At 47.4% G+C, this 22,277-nt stretch overlaps 1 pseudogene; it reads left to right on the forward strand.

Moving 5' to 3' along the window:
• Nucleotides 1-20,672: 20,672 nt before the first annotated feature.
• Nucleotides 20,673-21,006, forward strand: LOC129010552 (large ribosomal subunit protein eL33-like; annotated as a pseudogene).
• The last annotated feature ends 1,271 nt before the right edge of the window (nucleotides 21,007-22,277 follow it).

Genomic DNA, 22,277 nt, shown 5'->3' on the forward strand with positions numbered 1-22,277 from the left:
TGACCAGGAATACTGGTAAAATTTTGACTTGTAAATATCTTGAGGAAAGAATCCCTGTGCAAACTAGACGGATCCAATTCCCCTGCGAGCCTACTGTGTAAATCCTGGTATGACACTTGCAAACTCAGTAGATACGGCTGCCTCATGGCATATCCAGACAGCCACCACACCGCCTCCATTCCTTTAAGGTTTTATACTTCCCCAGACTTTTACAATCATTATCTCATTTGCCTTCCACCACATCCCAACCAGACAGAGGATATTTTACCATCCCCATTTCCAGGTGAGAAAATGAAGACACCACGAGGCTAGATGATTTTTTTTATGTAATTCAAGGATTTGAGAAGAGATCAACTGTTCTCAAATTCAATCAGTCATGACCTGTGCCAAGAGTGATCTGATGCTAATGGTTAAAGTACCATTAGCTGGAGGATGATTCATATATTTTTAAATAATACATTATCCCTATACCAACCTAATTCTTGCCAGCATTTAATATGCTTTCCCTACTGGGAGGAAAAGGAGCAGAGTTACAGCTGGCATATTGAGACTTCCCCCTGGGAGTGTTATGCATATGAATGCCTGACCATGTGCAGCGTAACAGAAAAAAAGGTGGAGAGTCCATGGAATAGCCAGTTCCGAAAGCTGCTTCCAGCTCTAAAATGGGATGATTCACCCAAAGTAAACAGTGAGTTGATGGCATTCAAATCAAAACTAACCACTTTTCCTTGTCCATGTATCTGACCAAGGATCACTCACTTCAAACAGTTGTAGGATGATTATAAAATGTGTTATCGGGGCCGGGCTCAGTGGCTCATGCCTGTAATCCCACCACTTTGGGAGGCTGAGGCAGATGGATCACCTGAGGTCAGGAGTTCAAGACCAGCCTGGCCAACATGGTGAAACCCTGTCTCTACTAAAAATACAAAAATTAGCCGGGAGTGGTGGCAGGCCCCTGTAATCCCAACTACTTGGGAGGCTGAGGCAGGAGAATTGCTTGAACCCGGGAGGCAGAGGTTGCTGTGAGCCGAGATTGCCCCACTGCACTCCAGCCTGGGCAACAAGAGCAAAACTCTGTCTAAAAAAAAAAAAAGTGTCATCCACCGACACCTGTGGAAAGAAAGGGGAAAAAAAATGTGTCATCCAGACCAGGATACTTTTTTTTTTTTTTTTTTTTGAGACAGCATCTTGCTATGTTGCCCAGGCTGGAGTGCAGTGGTATGATCTTGGCTTACTGCAGCCTCAATCTCCTGGGCTCAAGCAATCCTCCTGCCTCAGCCTCCCAAGTAGCTGGGACCATAGGCATGCACCACCATGCCTGGCTAATTTTTTTGTATTTTTTGTAGAGACAGGATTTTACCATGTTGCCCGTGCTAGTCTTGAACTCCTGAGCTCAAGCGATCCGCCCGCCTCAGCCTCCCAAAGTGATAGGATGACAGGCATGAGCCACCATGCCCAGCCAAACCAGGATACTCTTAAGACAAAAGGGAACATCTAGGGAATGGAATACCAAGGCCACATATTAAACAGGAATTGTGTTGAGCAAAACAGGACTTAAGTTACCCTAAGTCTATGCAACTCAGGAAAAGTAAATTTACAAAACCAGAAACCAACAGCCCTGCCCCTAGGAACATGATTCTGAAGGCAAGTTGGATATGTCTTGGTTTTAGCTCCCCCAGAAGCAGATCCTGAGACAAGGATTTGGGTTAGTTTATTTGGGAAGTGAAGGAAGCACCTTGTAGGGGAGTAGGAAAATAAGATAAGGAAAGAAAGGCAGCCAGTAAGAGTGTAATCCCAGCTCACGCCTGTAATCCCAGCACTTTGGTAGGCCGAGGCGGGCAGATCACCTGAGGTTGGGAGTTTGAGACCAGCCTGACCAACATGGAGAAACACCGTCTCTACTAAAAACAAAAAAAATTAACCGGGTGTGGTGGCACATGCCTGTAATCCCAGCTACTCAGGAGGCTAAGGCAGGAGAATCACTTGAACCCAGGAGGCGGAGGTTGCGGTGAGCTGAGATCGCACCATTGCACTCCAACCTAGGCAACAAGAGCGAAACTCTGTCTCAAAAACAAAAACAAAATGTGTTATCAAGCTAGCTGTTAGTGTGGGCAACTGCCACGTGATCCCTGTGTTGGCCACAGAGCTGGGCCACCCACATGCCCCCTCAAGGGAGGACTTGCTGTCCAGGGACTACAAGGAGTGCAGTCAGCAGACAGACTGCAGCTGTCACCTCCTTCAAGGTCAGCCTCAGCTGTACAGCCCTGCCCAGCCCAAGGCCATGCCCTTCCCGGGGTAGCCTGCATCTGTTGACTGGGCAAGGAAAGTCTGTTTTGTTTTGTTTTGTTTTGTTTTGTTTTTTGTTTTTTGAGATGGAGTCTCACTCTGTCACCCAGGCTAGAATGCAGTGGCGCAATCTCGGCTCACTGCAACCTCTGCGTCCCAGATTCAAGCAATTCTCCTATCTCAGCCTCCCAAGTAGCTGGGATTACAGGCACTCGCCACCACGTGCGGCTAATTTTTTTTTTTTTTTTTTTTTTTTGCATACTAATAACCTTTACAAGGAGTTTATTTTATTTTTTTTTTAGTTTTCTTTTTTTTTTAATTAAGTATTTATTGATCATTCTTGGGTGTTTCTCGGAGAGGGGGATATGGGAGGGTCATAGGATAATAGTGGAGAGGTCAGCAGATAAACACATGAACAAAGGTCTCTGGTTTTCCTAGGCAGAGGACCCTGCGGCCTTCTGCAGTGTTTGTGCCCCTGGGTACTTGAGATTAGGGAGTGGTGATGACTCTTAAAGAGCATGCTGCCTTCAAGCATCTGTTTAACAAAGCACATCTTGTACCGCCCTCAATCCATTTAACCCTGAGTTGACACAGCACATGTTTCAGAGAGCACGGGGCTGGGGGAAAGGCCATAGATCAACAGCATCCCAAGGCAGAAGAATTTCTCCTAGTCAGAACAAAATGGAGTCTCCTATGCCCACCTCTTTCTACACAGACACAGCAACAATCTGATCTCTCCTTCCTTTCCCCACACTTCCCTCCCTTCTTTTCAACAAAACCGCCATCGTCCTCATGGCCCGCTCCCGATGGTCGCTGTCTCTTCGGAGCTGTTGGGTACACCTCCCAGACAGGGCAGCCGGGCAGAGGCGCTCCTCACCTCCCAGACAGGGCAGCCGGGCAGAGGCGCTCCTCACCTCCCAGACGGGGCGGCCGGGCAGAGGCGCTCCTCACTTCCCAGACGGGGCGGCCAGGCAGAGGCGCTCCTCACTTCCCAGACGGGGTGGCCGGGCAGAGGCGCTTCTCACTTCCCAGACGGGGCGGCCGGGCAGAGGCGGTCCTCACATCCCAGACGGGGCGGCCGGGCAGAGGCGGTCCTCACCTCCCAGACGGGGCGGCCGGGCAGAGGCGCTCCTCACTTCCCAGACGGGGCCGCCCGGGCAGAGGCGCTCCTCACTTCCTCCCAGACGGGGCGGCCGGGCAGAGGCGCTCCTCACCTCCCAGACGGGGGCGGCCGGGCAGAGGCGGTCCTCACCTCCCAGACGATGGGCGTCCAGGTAGAGGCTCCTCACCTCCCAGACAGGGCGGCCGGGCAGAGACGCTCCTCACCTCCCAGACGGGGCGGCCGGGCAGAGGCGCTCCTCACCTCCCAGACGGGGCGGCCGGGCAGAGACGCTCCTCACCTCCCAGACGGGGCGGCCGGGCAGAGACGCTCCTCACCTCCCAGACGGGGCGGCCGGGCAGAGACGCTCCTCACCTCCCAGACGGGGCGGCCGGGCAGAGACGCTCCTCACTTCCTATACGGGATGGCGGCGGGGCAGAGGCGCTCCTCACCTCCCAGATGCGGCGGCCGGGCAGAGGGGCTCCTCACATCCCAGACGATGGGCGGCCAGGCAGAGACGCTCCTCACTTCCTAGGCGGGGTTGCGGCGGGGCAGAGGCTGTAATCTTAGCACTTTAGGAGGCCAAGGCAGGCGGTTGGGAGGTGGAGGTTGTAGCGAGCTGAGATCACGCCACTGCACTCCAGCCTGAGCAACATTGAGCACTGAGTGAGCGAGACTCCGTCTGCAATCCCAGCACCTCGGGAGGCCGAGGCGGGCAGATCACTGGAGGCCAGGAGCTGGAGACCAGCCCGGTCAACAGGGCGAAACCCCGTCTCCACCAAAAACACAAAAACCATTCAGGCGTGGCGGCGCGCGCCTGCAATCCCAGGCACTCGGCAGGCCAAGGCAGGAGAATCACAGGAGCCCGAGGCAGTGAGGTTGCAGCGAGCCAAGATCACCGAGATCACCGCAGTACAGTCCAGCTTCGGCAACAGAGGGAGACCGAAAAAAGAAGGAGAGGGAGACCGAAGGGGGGGGAGGGGGAGGGGGAGGGGGAGGGGGAGGGGGAGGGGGAGGGGACGTGCGGCTAATTTTGTATTTTTAGTAGAGACGGGGTTTCGCCCATGTTGGCCAGGCTGGTCTCGAACTCCTCACCTCAAGTGATCCAACCACCTTGACCTTCCAAAGTGCTGGGATTACAGATGTGAGCCACCACACCTGGCCAGGAAAGTCATTTATAAAGGTCGCCCATTCCACCTGACTTGGAACACTTTGACAGGCAGTGTCAAAGTGTTGCTCTGGAGCTCCCCTCTGGGTTAGCCAAAGCTTGGTCAAGCCTGCACTGTGGCTGGGTATTTCTCTCTGCCCAATCCTGCTTCTCATTTTTTTCACAGGGACTGATTCCTTTATTTACTTATTTATTTTTGAGATCGGGAGTGCAGTGGTGGGATCTCAACTCACTGCAGCCTTGATCTGCCAGGCTCAGGTGATCCTCCCACTTCTGCCTCCCAAGTAGTTGGGACTACAGGTGCACACCACCAAGCCTGGCTAATTTTTGTATTTTTTGCAGAGACAGGGTCTCACCATGTTGCCCAGACTGCTCTTGAACTCCTGGACTCAAGAGATCCATCCCCAACATGGAGAAACCCCGTCTCTATTAAAAATACAAAATTAGCCAGGCAGGGTGGTGCATGCCTGTAATCCCAGCTACTCGGGAGGCTGAGGCAGGATAATTGCTTGAACCCGGGAGGCAGAGGGTGCGGTGAGCAGAGATTGCACCATTGCACTCCAGCCTGGGCAACAAGAGCGAAACTCCGTCTCAAAAAAAAAAAAAAGATCCGCCCCCTTTGGGCTCCAAAAGTGCTGGGATTACAGGCATGAGCCACCGCACCTGGCCTGATTGGTTCCTAGTGAGCATTTTGTACCCCAAACTCCATGTAAGCATGTGCTTCTAGAGAACCTAGCCCCAAACCATGCCTATGGGGAAACAGGGAGTTAAATAGAACATGTTCCTCAGAGATTCATGGGATGTAAAGCAATCCCTCAATTTCTAGCATATGAGATTCCTGGGGAGCTCACTTTCCAGCATTGCTGGTAACTCTTTGCTCAATAGGGGTGTTATTAAGAACAATTTGCCAGGACATCTATAAGCAAAGATTAGGCTCATAAACAGACTGCCTCTGAATTGCCATTGGGTGTTCTTAGATGCACGTAGCCTGCTGGGTATACATTTTAAAGCACCATCTCTAGATCTATCTTTAGTCCCTACCCTTCAGCTTGTGCTCATGAAATTAAGTACATCCACATGGTAGTAATTTCAAGGGCAACCTTGACCTTGCAAAAAATGCAATTCCGGCCAGGCACGGTGGCTCATGCTTATAGTCCCAGCACTTTGGGAGGCCAAGGCAGGTGAATCATCTGAGCTAAGGAGTTTGAGACCAGCCTGGGCAACGTAGTGAGACCTTGTCTTGACCAAAAAAAAAAAAAAGAAAATTCAGTGTGGTGGCACGTGCCTGTTGTCCCAGCTACTCAGGAGGCTGAGGTGGGAGGATCACTTGAGCCCAGGAGGTTAAGGCTGCAGTGAGCTGTGATCATGCCACTACCCTTCAGCCTGGGTGATAGAGTGAAACCCTGTATCAAACAAACAAACAAAAACGCAACACAATTCCAGTATGTTGATGGATTTCTAATTGGTGGTCTAAGGGAGGCCTTACTGTATGTATGATATGGTCTGGCTGTGTCCCCACCCACATCTCATCTTGAATTGTAGCTCCCATAATCCCCATGTGACGTGGGAGGGACCCAGTGAGAAGTAATTGAATAATGGGGCCGGGTTTTTCCCATGCTGTTCTCATGATAGTAAATAAGTCTCATGAGATCTGATAGTTTTATTATTTTTATTTATGTATTTATTGATTGATTGATACACGGTCTCATTTTATCACCCAGGCTGGAGTGCAGTAGCGCAATCTTAGCTCGCTGCAACCTCCACCTCCCAGGCTCAAGCAATTCTCATGCCTCAACCTCCCGAGTAGCTGGGATTACAGGCATGTGCCACCATACCCCGCAAATTTTTTGTATTTTTAGTAGAGATGGGGTTTTGCCATGTTGCCCAGGCTGGTCTCGAACTCCTGAGCACAGGCAATCTGCCCACCTTGGCTTCTCAAAGTGCTAGGATTACAGGTGTGAGCCACTGCACCCAGCCAATCTGATGGATTTATAAAGGGCAGTTGCCCTGCACACACTCTCTTGCTGACCGTCATGTAAGACATGCCTTTGCTCCTCCTTCGCTTTCTGCCATGATTGCGAGGCCTCCCCAGCCATGTGGAACTGTGAGTCCATTTAAACCTCTTTTTGTTTACAAATTACCCAGTCTTGGGCATTTCTTCACAGCAGTATGAAAATGGACTAATACAATGTAGGTCCTATAAGTCTCATTAATTCATTCAACACATATTTTCTGGACACCTATACTATGTGGCAAACACTGTTCTAGGCACTGGGTTTAAGAAGTCAGAGGCCAGAGAGGACTGTGCCTCTGCATCTGTGTCTGGTCACAGAGTCAGTTTATAAACGATTATGTGTATCTTTGTGCTGCCTGTTATTTTACAGAACAATAGTCAGACGCTTTTGATCTGCTCAACACAATGCTAGGCATAGATGAATAAGGGTCTGTTCCAAGAAGACACAGAATGGGGGGAAATGGTCAAAAATAAAGGTAAAATATTACTCCTCACTAGTATTTATTTATTTATACCCTGCTGTGTTCCAGAAAAGATTTAAGGCAGCTTACAAGGATACATAAAACATAGCTAGACAGCATAAATTATACATAAGAGAGAAGGAAGAAGAAAAACAAAACAAGATTGAGGATTGAAATGGGGCCAGATATGAGACTAACACAGGGAAACATATGATCAATTCCTCTGTGCTCATAGCCTGGTGCAATCACAGGTGTGGTGGATGCTGTTGGGGCCCTGCCCAGAGACCCTCAACACTCATTTCTAAATGCCAAAGAATGTTCCTCGTGACTCTCTGAATGAAAGCTTTGTTCTGGTTGTGGATGCGCACCTGGTCTGCAAGCAGGATAGCCTAGAAGTCCCAGAACGTTCAAGTCCCTAGAAATAGCCCTCACCCAGCGAGGTATGGGAGTTGTTAGATAAATACCCCAGCTCCTGGCCAGGCGCGGTGGCTCACGCCTGTAATCCCAGCACTTTGGGAGGCCAAGGTGGGTGGATCACTTGAGGTCAGGAGTTTGAGACCAGCCTGAACAACATGGTGAAACTCCGTCTCTACTAAAATTACAAAAATTAGCTGGGCATGGTGGTGTGCGCCTTTAATCCCAGCTACTCAGGAGGCTGAGGCAGGAGAATTGCTTGAACCCAGGAGGCGGAGGTTGCAGTGAGCTGAGATTGTTGCAGTGAGCTGAGATCGTGCCATTGCACTCCAGCCTGGGCGACAGAGCCAGACACTGTCTCAAATATCTAAAAAAAAAAAACAAAAAAAACAAAAAAAAAACCCAGTTCTGTATTTATCCTCCATTGAGATAACCCTGAGGCATGTTCTATACAGTCTTCCAGGGCTCCCCAGTGAGACCGAGCTCCTGCTGCCCACAGTGGTAACCTGCTTGGTAACACACCTTTTATTGGCTGACTTCCTTTCTCTGTCTCCATTTCTCCGTCCCCACACTGTTGTTGCCTGGGATCACCTCCCAAATAAACAACCTGTAATTGAATTATTGTCTTGGCAAGGATTCTTGGGGAACCCAACCCAAGACAATGCACTATGCCTTCATCTGCTGTTTAATGTAGAACTCCAAGCTCCTGCAAAGTTTGTTCCGTGTCAGAATTTCCAGGAATGCACAGGAGAGGGTCACACATAGAAACGAGTCTTGTCAGCGGCAGGTTTGTGGGTTTTTCCTCCTTTCCTCCTGTTCTGGATACACCGACATTAACCAGGCATGCTGCTATTTTTGCTGGGTGTTTTTTTGTTTGGTTGTTTTGTTTTGTTTTGTTTGAGACAGAGTCTCACTCTTGTCACCCAGGCTGGAGTACTGTGGTGCAATCTCGGCTCACTGCAACCTCCACTTCCCAGGTTCAAGTGATTCTCCTGCCTCAGCTTCCAGAGTAGCTGGGATTCCTGGAATCCGCCACCATGCACTGCTAATTTTTGTATTTTTAGTAGAGATAGTGTTTCACCAGGCTGGTCTCGAGCTCCTGATCTCAAGTGATCTGCCCACCTCAGCCTCCCATGGTGCTGGGATTACAGGTGTGAGCCACCATGCCCGGCCTATTTCTGCTGGTTTTGACTATCTCAGTTGACTTCCACTTTATCCAAAGAACATCTGCACCTCGTACCATTGGGTACCGTCTTTGCTATCAGGCACTGTTGGCTTTTATTGGGTACTAACTGGCCCAAGATGCCAAAGCTATATGACATTCAATGGTGATGTTCAGTAGAGGGTACCCATACTGTGTTCTGCCATGTGGACAAGATGCCAGAACAACATTGCTTGGGGGCCAAAATGTGGTTTTCATTAAGCAATCCTCTTTTCATTAAATAACCCCTAAAGTTCCTTTAGTTTTTACTTACAGCCATAATCACATAAAACTCAAGCATGGGTTAGGCAATAAGGAATGGTTCTGATAATTAATCTGAGTGATAGCTACCCCACTGTCCTCAAAAATCACTCATTCAAACTTAGCCAAATAAGTCTTGGTGGTTTTTTTGGTTTGTTTGTTGTTTGTTTGTTTGAGACAGACTCTCACTCTGTTGCCCAGGCTGGAGTGAAATGGCATGATCTCAGCTCACTGCAACCTCTGCCTCCTAGGTTCAAGCCATTCTCTTGTCTCAGCCTCCCAAGTAGCTGGCACTATAGGCACATGCCACCACACCCAGCTAATTTTTGTATTTTTAGTAGAGACGGGGTTTCATCATGTTGGCAGGCTGGTCTCAAACTCCTGACCTCAGGCGTGAGCCACTGCGCCCAGCCTAGGTTTTGTCATTTAAAATGGAAATCAATTACAATATGCTAAGCCTAAGATGCCAGACACAAAATGCCACATATTGTATGATTTCATTTATATGAAATATCCAGAATAGGTAAATCCATAGAGACAAAATATAGATTGGTGGTTGCCAGGGGCTGGGAGGAGAGGAGAATGGGGAGCAACTGTTTAATGAGCATGGGGTTTTCTTTTGGGGTGATAAAAATGTTTTGGAACTAGACAAAGGCGGTGGTTGCATGACATTGTGAACGTACTAAATGTCATAAAGTTGTTAATTTTAAAATGGTTCATTTTGTGGCCAGGTGTACTGGCTCACGCCTGTAATCCCAACATTGTGGGAGGCCAAGGAGGGCAGATCACTTGAGGTCAGGGGTTTGAGACCAGCCTGGCCAACATGGCAAAACCCCTTCTCTACTAAAAATACAAAAATTAGCCAGGTATGGTGGCATGTGCCTGTAATCCCAGCTACTTGAGAGGCTGAGGCACCAGCATTGCTTGAACCCAGGAGACAGAGGTTGCAGTGAGCCATGATTGCACTACTGCACTCCAGCCTGGGTGACAGAGTGAGACTGTCTCAGAAAGTTAAATAAAATAAAATAAAATAAATAAAATATAAAATAAAATTAAAATAAAATAAAATAATGGTTTGTTTTGGGCCAGGCATGTGCCTCAGGCCTGTAATCCCGGCACTTTGGGAGCCTGAGGTGGGAAGATCTCTGGAGCCCAGGAGTTCAAGACCAGCCTGTGAAACTTAGTAAGACCCTCTCTCTACAAAAAAAAATTCCAAAATTAGCTTGGCCATGATGGTGCATACCTGTAGTCCCAGCTACTCAGGAGGCTGAGGCCAGAGGATCACTTGAGCCTGGGACGTCAAGGCTGTAGTGAGCCTTGATCCGCCACTGCAGTCCAGCCTGGGAGACAGAGCGAGACCCCATCTCTAAAAAAATATAAAAAATAGGCCGGGTGTGGTGGCTTGGTGGTTCACGCCTATAATCCCAGCACTTTGGGAGGCCGAGGTGGGCGAGTCACCTGAGGCCAGGAGTTCAAGGCCAGCCTGGCCAACATGTTGAAACCCCGTCTCTACTAAACATACAGAAATGAGCTGGGCATGGTGGCAGGCGCCTGTAATCCCAGCTACTCAGGAGGCTGAGGTGGGAGGATTGCTTGAACCCAGGAGGCAGAGGTTGCAGTGAGCAGAGATCACACCACTGCACTCCAGCCTGGGGGCAACAAAGTGAGACTCCTTCTCAAAATATATATATAAAAAAAAAATAAAAATTAAAATTAATAAAATTTAAATAAAATCCCAACCTCAGTTTCTCAGTCACAGTGTAGCCACAATCCACGTGCTCAATAGCACTAGGCTATGGCATTACAGGACATGTGACTTGACTATTCCTATGCAACGTGTATAGCTTTTTAAATCATTTATTTCTGTTTTGACTTCCCAGCACTTGCCAAAAGCTTTCAAGGTGAAGTGTCCCAGTTTATTTAAGCACCACCTGGCAGCCACTGAAGTGTCACGTTTCTATTTCATAGGAGCTAGCCATGAATCTGATTGCTACTGTTCCACATGATTAGCACGTTTGTGGTGACAGATTGTTGGGTTTGCCACACTTCTGAGCAGGTTGTGATTCTGTAATCATTTTTTTGAAGGGCATGAAGCATCAAGAAGCTACTGGTCTGGACCGGGTGCAGTGGCTCACGCCTATAATCCCAGCACTTTGGGAGGCCAAGGTGGAAGGATCACTGGAGCCCAGGGGTTCAAGACCAGGCTGGGCAACACAGGGAGACTCCATCTTACCAAAAAAATTAGCCAGGCGTGGTGGTACACGCCTGTAGTCCCAGCTACTCAGGAGGCTGAGGCAGGAGAATCATTTGAGCCCAAGAGGTTGAGACCAGCGTGGGCAACATGGTGAGACCCCGTCTCTACAAAAAAAAAAAAAAAAAAAGGAGCCAGTGGTCTGTGTCTCAAGAAGTGACATATCATGTTTCCCTGCAGCCCTCGCCTCTAGAGAGTTGCAGAATAAGAGAAGAGGAATGAGCTCACACACAGGGACCGTGCTAGTAGTAAGACATATAAAAAGAGCTGTTAAAATGATTAGGGATGTCAAATCTTAAGAACCCCAAGGATAATTCATTAGACTCTGAAGTATCTGATGAGCTCACCTGGTCCATCCCGGATGAATAAGAGCAATTTGCCCTTTTCTCTCAACTCCCAACAGAGAAAGATCCACACCAGCCCCTGTATTCTCATTGCACTGAATCGTACCTCTCAGGTGTCAAGAAGTGTTTCTCTAAGTCTTATCAAAACCTCTCCTATTAGCTGATCTTTCAAACCTCTCTGCTAACTCGGATATCATTTAATGATGGCTGCTCCCTGAATGTCAGGACCGTTTACCTGGAAATAACTCTTTAGTATTTTCTCATTTTTGATGCTTCTACATCTCAATATAATTATCCAATTTTTGGCCGGGCACCGTGGCTCACGCCTGCAATCTCAGCACTTTGGGAGGCCAAGGAGGCGGGTGGATTACCTGAGACCAGCCTGACCAACATGGAGAAACCCTGTCTCTACTAAAACTACAAAAATTAGCTGGGCATGGTAGCAGGCACCTATAATCCCAGCTACTCAGGAGGCTGAGGCAGGTGAATTGCTTGAACTCGGGAGGCAGAGGTTGCAATGAACTGAGATCACGCCATTGCACTCCAGCCTGGGCAACAAAAGTGAAACTCCATCTGAAAAAAAAAGGAAAAAAAAAAAGAATTATCCAATTTGTAAATTGCCTGACTGTTTCTCCTCGTTTGTCTTTCTTGCTTGCCCTTTACATTTTCTCCCCTCTCTCTCTACTTTATCATTTTTATTTTTATTTTCGAGATGGAGTCTCACTCTGTCGCCCAGGCTGGAGTGCAGTGGTGCAATCTCGGCTCACTGCAACCTCCATCGCCAGGGTTCAAGTGATTCTCCTGCCTCAGCCTCCCGAGTAGCTGGGATTACAGGCATGTGCCACCACACCCGGCTAATTTTTGTATTTTTAGTAGAAACAGGGTTTCACCATGTTGGCCAGGCTGGTCTCAAACTCCTGACCTCAAGAGATCCGCCCACCTCGGCTTCCCAAAGTGCTGGGATTACAGGCATGAGCTACTGCGCCAGGCTCTCTCCTTTATCAGATTGGAAAGAAGAGTAAAATAAAATTTCCATTGGCCACTTTTTTCTTGGCCAGCCCAATAGTACAAATGTATTCAAATTATGCCTTTCTGGTCATGAGCAGTGGCTCACAACTGTAATCCTAGCATTTTGGGAGGACAAGGCGGGTGGATTGCATGAGCTCGGAGTTCAAGATCAGCCTGGGCAACATGGCAAAACCCCATCTTTACTAAAAAATATAAAAATTAGGCGGATGTGGTGGCACATACCTGTAATCACTTGAACCTGGGAGGCCGAGGTTGCAGTGAGTCGAGAAAGCGCCACTGCACTCCAGCCTGAGTGATAGAGTGAGACAGTATCTCAAAAAAAAAAAAAAAAATCTGCCTTTCTAATATTGAGGTGAGAGCTATCAGCATAAATCTATACCTCTCTTGCTTATTCATAATATAGACCTTGGATAGTTTCTTTAAAAACAAGAACAACAATAAAATACAAACCATGGTAGCACATTCAATCCTGTTGCTGATGAAAGTGATGGCTTTTATAGATGCCTCAGAAGAAATGACACATATTCCCAAAAGAGTTGCTGTCATTTGTGCCTCTTTCAAGGTTAAACTTGGCTGTGTGCGATGTTTTGTTTGCAAGTTTTTGATCGCAAGTCATGGGAATGTCCTATGGCTAGCATAAGGAAAGAAAGGGAGGAGGAAGGAAGGGAAGGGGAGGGGAGGGGAGAGGAATAAGAAGGGGAGGGAAGAAGGGAGGGAAGGGAAGGAGGAAGTTAATGAAAGGATGTTGGAGGCATTTTATGGAAGCAAAGGAAGAGGTGGACAACTAAACCTTCCTAGAAAAGGAAGAAACCAGGCCAGGCGCAGTGGCTCATACCTGTAATCCTAGCATTTTGGGAGGCCGAGGCAGGCAGATCACCTGATGTCAGGAGTTCGAGACCAGCCTGGCCAACGTGGTGAAACCCCGTGTCTACTAAAAATACAAAATTAGCCAGGCATGGTGGCACGCACCTGTAATCCCAGCTACTAAGGAGCCTGAGGCAGGAGAATCACTTGAACCCGGGAGGCAGAGGTTGCAGTAAGCCGAGATCGCGCCACTGCACTCCAGCCTGGACGACAGAGCGAGACTCCGTCTCAAAAAAAAATCAGCAAGGCGTGGTGATGGGTGCCTGTAATCCCGGCTACTTGGAAGGCTGAGGTAGGAGAATCTCTTGAACCTGGGAGGCAGAGGTTGCGGTGAGCAGAGTCATCCCACTGCACTCCAGCCTGGATGAATCCAGAGTGAAACTCCACCTCAAAAAATAATAATAATAAAATAAATAGGCCGGGTGCGGTGGCTCACACCTATAATCCCAGCACTTTAGGAGGCCGAGGTGGGCGGATCACGAGGTCAGGAGTTCGAGACCAGCCTGACCAACATGGTGAAATTTTGTATTTTGTAAAAATACAAAAATTAGGCTGGGCGTGGTGGCTCATGCCTGTAATCCCAGCACTTTGGGAGGCTGAGGCAGGTGGATCACAAGGTCAGGAGATCAAGACCATTCTGGCTAACACAGCAAAACCCCGTCTCTACTAAAAATACAAAAAACATTAGCTGGGCATGGTGGTGGGCACCTGTAGTCCCAGCTACTCAAGAGGCTGAGGCGGGAGAATGGCGTGAACCCGGGAGGCGGAGCTTGCAGTGAGCTGAGATAGCGACACTGCACTCCAGCCTGGGCGACAGAGCGAGACTCCATCTGAAAAAAAAATTAGCCAGGCATGTTGGCGCATGCCTGTCATCCCAGCTACTCAGGAGACTGAGGCAGGAGAATCACTTAAACCCGAGAGGCAGAGGTTGCAATGAGCCGAGATGGTGCCACTGCACTCTAGCCTGGGTGACAGAGTGAGACTCCATCTCAATAATAATAATAATAATAATAATAATAATAAAAAATAAAGTCATCAGTTCCACTCCCATGATAACCCATTAACCCATTAATTTATTAATCCGTGAAAGGATTAATCTGACATAAGAATCTCTTAAAGACTCTCAATACTGCCACTTTGGGGATTCAATTTCAACATGAGTTTTGAAGAGAACAAATATTCAAACCATAAAAGCAGCCTAATCTCCTTGAACCATATCTATGGACTAGCACATAAAAAAGAAAGAAATTTCTAACTTGTTTAAGCCCCTGTATTTTGGAGTCTGTTTGTTACAGTAGCTTATCTATGAAATAATAGAGCTGGGATAGCTGTGTTGGATCTGAAGGGCCTTATGGTTCCTGCCCAGGATGTAGTCATTCAGAAACCCAGCAGGATTCAGGTTTGATACACTGAGGGAGGCTGAATTGCACACTTTTACCTGAGTTCCCATGAGGACTGGCAGCCTTTTGAAATCCCTGCCTTCCTTATTTCCATTAATATCCTTACAGTAATAGGAGACCATCTGTTTCTTGGCACCAAAAACTTCTAAAACAAACTCTCCCCTTACATCCTGCACTTCTCATTTAGATGCATCCTTTCTGTCTTCTCTGCTAAACAGTGAGCTCCAGGAAGAAAAGGATCATCATTTATCCTTCCATGCTGTGTCTTTAGAACCTAGTGTGGTGCCCAGCACATAGAAGGTATCCCAACAAATAGGGGATGGAGGGAGGGAGGGAAGGATGAGTGGATGGATGAATAGATGGAAAAAAAGAAAATAATAAAACTAGTTGTAGCTTATAGGAGGGAAGGCTTCATGGAACTTATCTCTCCAGGCTCTGAATTCCTACTGTCCTGACTTTTCTCTGTGTCACTGTCACATATGACTGAGCCACATCCCCATTTTCACCTCCACTCTGGAGGCATACTTCAACAGAAGTGTTAGGTCACAGAGGTATGTCTTTAGGACCTTTCTTTTTAGTGGTCTCTACAATCTTACAACCCTCTTTCTAAGCATCTAGAGGCCTAATACTATAGACCTTTCCTTTATCATACTCAAATAATTATTTTTCTCGGACCTATTTTGCTAGCCTGATTAGAAAACAGAGCCTGAGACAAGATTAAAGTGCTAACACTTTATTTAGGAGTTGAAAGCCTACAGAGGTGAGAATGAGGAAGAAAAGAGGAAAGAGGTGAGGTGAAATACAAATCAATGTGATGTGTTGGCCAGGCACAGTGGCTCATGCCTATAGTCCCAGGACTTTGGGAGGCCAAGGCAGAGGGATCACTTCAGGTCAGGAGTTTGAAACCAGCCTGACCAACATGGTGAAACCCTGTCTCTACTAATAACACAAAAATTAGCGGGGTGTGGTGGCATATGCCTGTAATCCCAGCTACTCAGGAGTCTGAGGCAGGAAAATTGCTTGAACCCGGGAGGCAGAGGTTGCAGTGAGCCAAGATTGCGCCACTGCACTCCAGCCTGGGAGACAGAGGTAGACTCTGTCTCAAAAAAAAAAAAAAAAAAAAAAAAGATGTGTTTCCAAAACTTTCCCTGTGAACGTAATAAAATTAATCAAGGGACCAGATGGAGTGGCTCACACCTATAATCCCAGCACTTTGGGAGGTCAACATAGAATTGCTTGAGCCCAAGAGTTCAAAACCAGCCTGGACAACATAGGGAGACTCCATCTCTACAACAAATAAAAAAATTAGTTGAGCATGGTGTCTCACACCTGTAGTCCCAGCTGCTTGGGAAGCTGAGGTGGGAGGATCACTTGAGCCTGGGAGGTCAAGGCTGCAGTAAGCCATGATGGTGCACTACAGCCTGGGTAACGGAGGGGGACCCTGTTCCAAAAAAAAATATTTAATCAGGCCGGGCACGGGGGCTCCACCTGTAATCCCAAAACTTTCGGAGGCTGAGGCGGGCGGATCACGAGTTCAGGAGTTCGAGACCATCCTGGCTAACATAGCCCTGTCTCTACTAAAAATACGAAAAAAAATTAGCTGGGCGTGCTGATGGGCGCCTGTAGTCCCAGCTACGCGGGAGGCTGAGGCAGGAGAATGGCGTGAACCTGGGAGGTGGAGCTTGCGGTGAGCTGAGATTGCTCCACTGCACTCCAGCCTGGGCGACAGAGTGAGACTCTGTCTCAATAAAAAAAAAAAAAAAAAAAAAAAGATTTAATCAGGGAGAGAGAAGGAGAGATGAAAATAAACCAAGCTTGCAGCACACTCAGCACTAATCATTAGGTAGCTTGGTCTCTGACCTGCTTCCTCATAGCTGTTTGTCTCCTATTGTCCTAGAATCATATATACCCAGTTAAAAGATTATATAGTTCCCGGCTGGGCATGGTGACTCATGCCTGTAATCCTAGCACTTTAGGAGGCCGAAGTGAGTGGATTACCTGAGGTCAGGATCTTGAGACCAGCCTGGCCAACATGGTGAAATCCCGTCTCTACTAAAAATAAAAAAATTAGCCAGGAGTGGTGGTGCACACCTGTAATCCCAGCTACTCGGGAGGCTGAAGCAGGAGAATTGCTTGAGCTCGGAAGGCAGAGGTTGCAATGAGCCAAAATCATGCCACTGCACTCCAGCCTGGCCAACAGGGCAAGACTCTGTCTCAAAACAAACAAAAAAAATTATAGTTCCCCTTAACTGCTCTACAGGTAACAACTTGAACACGGTGAAATGTTAAGTTTTCCCTTTGAGATATTCTTTCAGGTCCTGCATACCAGTGAAATTACTGACATCAGCTGTACTGAAGGACCCCAGTGGAACTGAGTCATAAAAGAATTCAGTTTCCATGTCCTGATGATTTTATCCCCCTTACCCTGATCAATGACCCCAAATTCCATGATCCCCTTAAAAACCCCAGCCCAGAGCTCCTTGAAGAGATGGATCTGAGTGTCTCCTTTCATCTCCTTCGTTGGCTGCCCTGCAACCATTACACTCTTTCCCTGCTGCAAGCCCTACTGTCTCTGCGTAATTGGTATGTTACTGTACATCAGGCACATGAGCCTGTTGGTTGTATAATATTGCCGTACTGGCCACCAATCCCAATCCTGCACAGCAGATTACTCACCAGCCTTGTTTGCTTGGTGCATAGTCTTTTCCAGAGAGACCACGAGGAGGAGCCACATCTAGGAACAGATCCTCAAAAGTGAGAAAGGAGAAGGAATGTATTTGCTTAGCTCTCTCCTATCTTCCATTTCTCAGTGGCCAAGATTCATCCCTGGGGAAACTAACTCCCCTATACTCTTTGGTTGTGTAACCTAGCACCTTGCAGCCATCCAGGCTGGCAAATTCTAATGGTGTGGCATTACAAATCCAGAAGTAGAGAGGTAATTCAGTGTGGGTAGGGTGCTGACTAGTAGAGAAGAAAGAAGATAATCAAAGGAATCTGGAAAGATTTCTTTTTTTTCTTTTCTTTTTTTTTTTTTTTTTTTTGACAGAGTCTCGCTCTTGTTGGCCAGGCTGGAGTGCACTGGTGCGATCTCAGCTCACTGCAACCTCTGCCTCCCGGGTTCAAGTGATTCTCCTGCCTCAGCCTCCTGAGTTGCTGGGATTACAGGCATGTGCCACCACGCCTGGCTAATTTTGTATTTTTAGTAGAGACAGGGTTTCTCCATGTTGGTCAGGCTGGTCTCGAACTCCTGATCTCAGGCGATTTGCCCACCTTGGCCTCCCAAAGTGCTGAGATTACAGGCATAAGCCACTGCACCCAGGGAAGAATATTCTGAATTATCCAGGTGGGCCCAATCTAATCACATTAGTCCCTAAAATCAGAGAACCTTTCCCAGCTGTGTTCAGAGACAGACATGACAACAGAAGAAGGGCCAGAGTGATGCTACATTGCTGGCTTTGCAGATGGAGAAGGGGCCACTAGCCAAGGGATGGGGGCAGCCTTTAGAAGCTGGAAAAGGCAAGGAAACAGATTCTCCACTAGAGCCTCCAAAAAGAAATACAGCCCTGATGGCACCTTGATTTTAGTCCAGTGAAATCCATGTTGAACTTCTGGACTATAGAACTAGAAGAAAATTAATGTGCATTGTTTTAAGCCATTAAGTTATGGTCATTTGTTATAGCACCAAGAGGAAATTGATACACAGTCTCTACTGCTATAGCTAGTTCTAGGGCCACAATTGTAACCACTCAATGGGTTCATTTTACCCTCTGCCCAAATAGAGCCAATTTATCAATACAGGGGAATTGCAATAGAGAAAGGGTTTAATTCGCACAGAGCCAGCTGAATGAGAGACTAGAGTTTTATTACTCAAATCAATCCCTCCAAAGATTTGGAGGTTAAGGTTTTTCAATGATAGTTTGGTTGGCCAGGGAATGGATGCTACTGATTAGTTGGGGATGCAATCATAGGGGTGTGGAAAATGGTCCTCGTGCATGCTGAGTCCACTTCTGGGTGGGGCCGCATGACCCGTTGGCAGGTCTGGGTGAACCATTCATTGCCAGAAACGCAAAAACCTGAAAAGACATCTCAAAAGGCCGATCTCTGTTTCCACAATAGTGAGGCTATCTGCAAGAATCATTGGGGAAGTGGCAAATCTTGTGACTTCTGGAATAACGGCCAGCAATCATTTACACCTAGATCTTGGCAGAATTCAGGCTCCCCTCATCCTCCTATTCCAGTGGTCTTTCATTAGCTTTACAAAGTGGTTTAGTTTGAGAGAAGAGCAATTGCCATGTAAACAATAAACTAAATATCTCCCAAAGTTAGCTTGACCCAATCCCAGGAATGATTAAGGGCAGTTCGGAGGTTAAAGGCAAAATGGGGGTTGGTAAGATCAGATCTCTTTCACTGTCATAATTTTCTCACTGCTATAATTTTTGCAAAAGTGTTTTATAATGGAAATTTATCATTTCTGTCTTCCATGACCCAATTGGGGTTACCCAGACATTCATCCCCAAGGAGTATAGGTGTTTAGGAACACTTGCGAGGTCACAGTTGTTATAACTGCCCACTAACAGTCATCCCAAGCATGAAAGTATCAAATGATACACTAGTGAATCTTCTGGGTTCCAGACATTTTGTCTCCTGCCCCTGTTGTGAAGCAGCTACCTTAATTCCCCAGAACAATCAGAAATGATTACCCCAGGCAGTGCAGTAACTCCCTTCTCTGCTTGTCACTTCAATAATACGAGGAATTCAAACTAAGTACTATATAGTCGCAGCATCCAATTCAGTGGAATGCTTACTGTGTCCTCAGGCCTGAGAGTTCTTCCAGAAATTAGAAACTCTTACCCTACAGAGCCCAAGGTTACAGGGATGAGAAGCACAAAATCTGCAAGTGGGTCACTGGGTGCAATTGTGAGAAAGGTCAGCCCCTGTTTCCCAACCCCAATATACTAACTAGAGAGGCACAGTACAGTATATTACTTGTTAGCTCAAGGAATAAGCCACATCCTTCAAGATAGCCCATAGCTGGGTGCATTGGCTCACACCTGTAATCCCAACACGTTGGGAGGCCAAGGCAGGGAGATCACTTGAGGCCAGGAGTTTGAGACCAGGTTGGCCAACATGGTGAAACCCCATCTTTACTAAAAATACAAAAATCAGCTGGGCATGGTGGCGCACGCCTGCAATCCCAGCTACTCGGGAGGCTGAGGCATGAGAATCGTTTGAGGCCAGGAGGCAGAGGTTGCAGTAAGCCAAGATCCACCACTGTACTCTAGCCTAGGTGACAGAGTGAGACTCTGTGTCAAAAAAAAAGATAGCACCTATCCTTCAAGATATACTTTTCCAGCACATTAATTGGGCCTTCAACAGATGCTATTAAATGTAGATTTTATTATTATGCAGATACGGTGAGGCCAATATAGGAGGCATTTGACATTGAAAAGATAGTGTCTCACTATGCCCAAGAGGAGGGGGCACACCAGCCATACGTGGCGACATGGCCATATAGGGGAAGCACCAGTGTCAGAGGCATTTGAACCAGAGTGACTCAATCTTTTTTTTTTTTGAGACAGTCTCACTCTGTCACCCAGGCTGGAGTGCAGTGGCACAATCTCAGCTCACTGCAACCTCCGCCTCTCCAGGTTCAAGCGATTCTCCTGCCTCAGGCTCCCAAGTAGCTGGGACTACAGGCGCGCACCACCACGCTCAGCTAATTTTTGTATTTTTAGTAGACACAGGGTTTCTCCATGTTGGTCAGGCTGGTCTCGAACTCCTGACCTCAGGTGATCTGCCCGCCTCGGCCTCCCAAAGTGCTGGGGTTACAGGCATGAGCCACCGTGCCCCACCTGGGAACAGGACTTCTAAAAGGCAAATATGTCTGGAAGGCTGTGGTCCTAAGGCCATTTTTGCTGGCTATAAGCAGGGTCTCTGGAACCAAAGGGAGCACACAGCTGTCCTTAAAATTGAAGATGTTTATGCCCAAGATGAAACTGAATTCTGTTTGGGCAAGAGGTCTGCTTATTTATACAAAGCAAAGAATAACACAGTGACTCCTCGTGGCAAACCGAACCAAACCAGAGTAATCTGGGGAAAGGTAACTCAGACCTATGGAAACAGTGGCGTGGTTTGTGCCAAATTCCAAAGCAAACTTCCTGCTAAGGCCACTGGACATGGAATCCATGTGATGCTGTACCCTTCAAATATTTAAACTAATGAAAACTAAATAAATAAAAGTGGATTTGTGCTCTTGTAAAAAAAAAAATCGGAAACATACAGTTAATACAATAGGCCATCTCATTATTCTATCAGACCAGTTATTTCTGAGTGATAGGTACATGGTTAAGGCCAGTGAAGCCCATGGCCATAGGCCCATTATCACATCACATCACACTTTCTTTGCTGTAAAAGGGGTCTCTTGGTTTCCAAGATTGTGTGTGATAGTGATATGGTTTGGCTGTGTTCCCACCCAAATCTTACCTTGAATTGTAATAATCCCCAAGTGTCAAGGGTGGGGGCAGGTGGAAATAATTGAATCATGAGGGCAGTTTCCCCCACACTGTTCTCATGGTAGTAAGTCTCATGAGATATGATGGTTTTGTTTTTTTGTTTGTTTTTCATTTTTATTTTTATTTTTTGAGACGGAGTTTCGCTCTTGTTGCCCAGGCTGGAGTGCAATGGCACGATCTCGGCTCACCGCAACCTCCGCCTCCTGGGTTCAAGTGATTCTCCCGCCTCAGCCTCCCATATAGCTGGGATTAGAGGCATGTGCCACCACTCCCAGCCGGCTAATTTTTTTTGTATTTTTTGTAGAGATGGGGTTTCTCCATATTGGTCAGGCCGGTCTCGAACTCCCGACTTCAGGTGATCCACCTGCTTCAGCCTCCCAAAGTGCTGGGATTCCAGGCATGAGCCACTGCACCTGGTTTTTTTTTTTTTTTTTTTTTTTTTTTGAGACAGCGTCTTGCTCTGTCGTCCAGTCTGGAGTGCAGTGGCGAGATCTCAGCTCACTGCAACTTCCACCTCCCAGGTTCAAGTAATTCTCCTGCCTCAGCCTCCTGAGTAGCTGGGATTACAGGCACGTGCCACCACACCCGGCTAATTGTGTATTTTTAGTAGAGACAGGGTTTCTCCATGTTGGCCAGGCTAATCTGGAACTCCTGACCTCAGGTGATCCATCCACCTCGGCTTCCCAAAGTGCTGTGATTACAGGCATGAGCCACCGCGCCTGGCTGATCTGATGGTTTTATAAATGGGAGTTCCCCTGCACATTTTCTCTGTTGCCTGCCACCATGTAAGACGTGACTTTGCTCCTCCTTTGCCTTCCATCATGATTGTGAGGCCTCCCCAGCCATGTGGAACTGTGAGTCCATTAAACCTCTTTCGTTTATAAATTACCCAATGTTGGGTATGTTTTTATTAGTAGCATGAGAACAGACTAATACAGATAGTATGCCACTATATGACATCTGCAGACCACCA

Source organism: Pongo pygmaeus, chromosome 10 (assembly GCF_028885625.2).
Source record: "Pongo pygmaeus isolate AG05252 chromosome 10, NHGRI_mPonPyg2-v2.0_pri, whole genome shotgun sequence".
In the NCBI taxonomy this organism is placed as follows: domain Eukaryota; kingdom Metazoa; phylum Chordata; class Mammalia; order Primates; family Hominidae; genus Pongo; species Pongo pygmaeus.